The following is a 4,973-nucleotide window of genomic DNA, read 5'->3' as shown; positions in this document are numbered from 1 at the left end:
TGCTGTATATCGAGAGAGAGAGAGAGAGAGAGAGAGAGAGAGAGAGAGAGAGAGAGAGAGAGAGAGAGAGAGATATGCAGACTCGGAGATAGACTATCAGATCCGAAAAGAGCCAGACCCACATAAATCAGATGTATAGACTATTGTCAATGCACAGTTGCACACTGCACAGTAACTCCTCATTTATCCATTTGTAACTTTGAGAGTGTACACATGTCTACGAGCAGTCCCACAATTTCATCATATTTATTTATACACATTCCAGAGTTGCCTTAAAGGAGCATTCAGTGATTTGGGTGATTTGGAAACCCTCCCGGTCTGCCCCGGTAACAAGTTATGCACATGCACACGCTCTACAGTGGGGGGGGACACGCAACAGGCCAACAGCACGCACACCAAGGCCCGCCCCCGCTCGATCATGATTGGCGGAAGGCCCCTCTCTATCCTGATTGGATGGCGGCTGGGCCACCTTGCCAAAAACTAAACCTACGTTATTTTTTACCCCAGGGGTTAACTGGGGACAGGGAGGAACTCCTTATATGGTCAGCACAACAAAACAAAAAGAGAAGTGATATTTGAATTAAGTGAAATCACTGAATATACCTTTAAAGATGCTCAGGGCTCTCCCTGTCTCTGCAGCTCTTTCATAAACACAAAATACATTTCAGGTGGGTCACTAAAAGAATCCTTTTATCACTTCCAATTTCACTTGTTAATCCTGTATCCTGCATGAGCTCTCTGTCCTGATTGGGTGCAAATGGTATCCCGTCCTGAAAATGTAGTTTCTGTTTACTAAAGAGCTGGAGACATGGGGGGGGGGGGGGGGGGGGGATTTCTGGGCCCTGTTACTGAACAAACAATGAAGTGAACAGACCTCCTGACCTGTCTAGTTGAGTAAGTAGCATTATTCTGTATTTTAGCAAACTGCTGTTAGTGTAACTCTAAGTGCTTTTGTATTAGTAGTATATTATTAGCTTGTGTAGTAGTCAGTAGTTTATAGTTGTATTGTTTGTGTTGAAACAGTAGGCTAGTAGACTAGTTTAATTAGTTTCACCCTGTAAATAGGCCACTTGATAAGTAGTATAGGCCACTTGATTTCCTTGGGAAGTGTGAAGTGAGTGCTTTAGCCAGCACAACTCAAGGGTTAAGTAGCCAGGCTGGGAGTATTGTCTTCAGTGTATAACCAACATTTGAAGTGAACAGACCTCCTGACCTGTCTAGTTGAGTAAGTAGCATTATTCTGTATTTTAGCAAACTGCTGTTAGTGTAACTCTAAGTGCTTTTGTATTAGTAGTATATTATTAGCTTGTGTAGTAGTCAGTAGTTTATAGTTGTATTGTTTGTGTTGAAACAGTAGGCTAGTAGACTAGTTTAATTAGTTTCACCCTGTAAATAGGCCACTTGATAAGTAGTATAGGCCACTTGATTTCCTTGGGAAGTGTGAAGTGAGTGCTTTAGCCAGCACTCCTGGCAGACGATTAGCAATCAGTTGGATTGGCCTTATACCACCAGGTGAAAGCGTCAGCTGTTAAGCGGCGTCCAGCAAACGAAGGCCAGGCGAACAAAGGCGACAGGCGACTTTGTCAAAGTCCGACTTCGTCACTGAACGACAAGCTGTAGCATTGATTAGTGACATATATAGTAGTGTGATAGATATAGTAGTGTATTGTAGTATATGTTTAGTGATCTACAATGTGTTTTCTTCCTATTCCTGTCCTCTCTTCTTCCTGGCGGTCGCACAAACACTGGGTTACACCCAGATGTCGCGGCACAACTAATCTCATCTATCCTACTCTTTCAACTCACGTCGAGCAAGTGGTAACGGGAGGGCTTTGGAATTGCCACTCGGCTGTGGTGGAAGGCAAATCTGCTTTCATCTCAGCTTACGCATCCTTGCTCTCCCTTAACTTTCTTGCTCTGACTGAGACCTGGATCAGACCAGAAAACACTGCTACGCCCGCGGCTCTGTCAGATGTGTACGCTTTCTCTCACACTCCCAGAGCCGTGCGGACAGGTGGTGGGGTTGGTCTGCTCATTTCCAGAAAATGGAAATACTCCCCTGTTTCACTGTCACTATTCTCTCCTACCTCATTTGAATTTCATGTGGTCACTGTTTCTCATCCAGTCAAGCTCACCATTGCAGCTGTTTATCGCCCACCGGGCCCTGCTGGTGGCTTCCTGGAGGAGCTGGACCATCTAGTCTCCCACTTCCCTGTCGATGGCTCTGGATTCATCCTTCTGGGTGACTTCAACCTCCCGACTGAGAAGCAGCTAGACCCACTACTTTCGTTTCTCGCCGCCTTTGACCTAGTTCTTTCCCCATCTCCTCCTACCCATGAGGCGGGCAACCAACTGGACCTGATCTTCACCAGAGGCTGCTCTATTGCTAACCTGTCTGTCACTCCTCTTTCCAGTGAAAAGGGTAAGAAACTCTCTGATCACTACTTCATGTCCTACTCTCTCTCTCTCTCCTCTCCCCCCTCACAGCCCCTCCCTACCCACATGATTTCCTCACGTCACAATCTTCGCTCACTTTCCTCCACTGATCTTTCCTCTTCTGTTCTCTCTGCTCTCCCTGCCCCTGAATCCTTTGCTCTTCTATCCCCTGATACCGCCACAGATCTTCTTTTCTCTACTCTATCCTCTTCTCTCGACCATCTCTGTCCCCTCACCACCAGGCCTGCACGCCAAACTCCACCTGCCCCCTGGTTGTCGGACTCAGTGCGGACTGAGAGACGGAGCCTGAGAGCGGCTGAGCGCAAATGGAGAAAGGGCAACCTCCCGGAGGACCTTCTCACCTTCCAATCTCTCATTTCTACTTTTTCCTCCTCTCTATCAGCTGCTAAAGCTGCTTTTTTCTGCACTAAAATTCAGGCTTCTGCTTCCAACCCTAAAAAACTCTTTGAAACTTTCTCCTCTCTCCTACAACCACCACCCCCTCCTCCCTCCTCGTCCCTCCTCCCTGACGATTTCGCCAACTTCTTTGACAAGAAGGTGAACGATATCCGATCCTCCTTCCCTCCTCCCCCGGCTGGTGCCCTGCGCACTGCCCACACCCGTCTGCCTGCCACCCCCCCCTCTCTACCTTCATCTACTCCTCTTCCCCCCCCCATCCCCTCTCTATCCCACTTCTCTCCCCTCTCCCCTAACGAGGTCCTTCTCCTTGTTACCTCTAGTCGCCCCACCTCATGCTCTCTGGACCCGGTCCCAACCACTCTGTTGCAGTCTATTGCACCTGAACTTCTTCCCTTCTTAACCCACCTTATTAACACCTCTCTGACATCTGGCTACTTTCCCTCTACTTTCAAGACTGCCAGAGTCACCCCCCTCCTGAAGAAACCGACACTTGACCCCTCTGAGATCAAGAACTACAGACCGGTTTCCCTTCTATCCTTCCTATCTAAAACTCTCGAACGTGCTGTCTTTAAACAACTGTCCTCCTATCTCCACCAGAACAACCTCCTGGACTCCAACCAGTCTGGTTTCAAAGTGGGTCACTCGACAGAGACTGCCCTGCTGGCAGTGACGGAGTCGCTCCATGCCGCTAGAGCGAACTCTCTCTCCTCCGTCCTGATACTCCTGGACCTGTCTGCAGCGTTCGACACGGTGAACCATCAGATCCTCCTCTCCACCCTCGAGGGGATGGGTGTCTCAGGCTCTGCACTCTCCCTGTTTGCATCCTACCTGACGGGTCGCTCCTACCAGGTGATGCTGAGAGGGTCTGTGTCAGAACCACACAGGCTCACAACTGGGGTTCCCCAAGGCTCGGTTCTGGGTCCTCTTCTTTTCTCTCTCTACACTACATCTCTGGGTGCTGTCATCCACTCCCATGGCTTCTCCTACCACTGCTATGCCGATGACACCCAGCTGATCCTCTCAATCCCCCCCTCTGATACCCAAGTGGAGGCACGCATTGCTGCTTGTCTGGCTGACATCTCGGCGTGGATGTCGACAAACCACCTGAAGCTCAACCTGGACAAGACCGAGCTGATGTTCCTCCCGGGGAAGGGCTGTCCGCACCGAGACATGGCCATCACCATTGATAATGCTGTGGTGACCTCAACTCGGACTGCGAAAAATCTGGGTGTGACCCTGGACGATCAACTGACGTTCTCGGCAAACATCGCATCAGTGACAAGGTCCTGCAGATTCCTCCTCTACAACATCAGGAGGATTCGCCCCTTCCTCACGGAGAAGGCAGCCCAGGTGCTCATCCAGGCTCTCGTCATCTCCCGCCTGGACTACTGCAACTCCCTCCTTGCTGGTGCTCCGGCATCTGCCATCAGACCTCTGGAGCTTGTTCAGAAAGCTGCGGCTCGTCTGGTGTTCAACCGCCCCAAGTTCTCCCACACAACCATCCTTCTCCGTTCTCTACACTGGCTCCCCGTAGCGGCCCGCATCCAGTTCAAAACCCTGGTGTTAGCCTATAGGGCAGTGAAAGGAACAGCTCCTTCCTATCTCCGGGCTATGGTCGATGCCTACACCCCTGCCCGACCACTTCGGTCTGCCACCTCGGGGCGACTGATTGCCTCGTCACTCAAGGGTCCTTCTGGCCGATCCACACGGTCACGACTCTTTTCTGTTCTGGCCCCACAGTGGTGGAATGAACTCCCCACTGATGTTAGGACAGCAGAGTCACTGCCCATATTTCGCCGCAGGTTGAAAACCCACCTCTTCAGGAAACACTACCCTTCCTCTCTGCCTGACCTACTTGTTGTTAACTAGTTGTACGAACGTTTGTTTTCTATTGTTGTATTGTTTATTGGATCTTGTTTAGTCGATACACTTAATTGTTTTAGCTCATGCTCATTTGATTTAGCTATTTTGTCTCATCCGGTTAAGGAAATAGGTAGCTGATATATTGCACTTTTACCTTAGCGCTAGGTATACTCTTGGTTGCTTGTTTTTGCAGAAAATGCACTAAAGACTTCTGGTGATTAGTAGTTTTTGTTCCCTACCTATGTTGAATACAC

The sequence above is a fragment of the Electrona antarctica genome (genome assembly GCF_951216825.1).
Source record: "Electrona antarctica genome assembly, contig: scaffold_197, whole genome shotgun sequence".
In the NCBI taxonomy this organism is placed as follows: Eukaryota; Metazoa; Chordata; class Actinopteri; order Myctophiformes; family Myctophidae; genus Electrona; species Electrona antarctica.
This window is presented reverse-complemented; position numbering follows the sequence as displayed.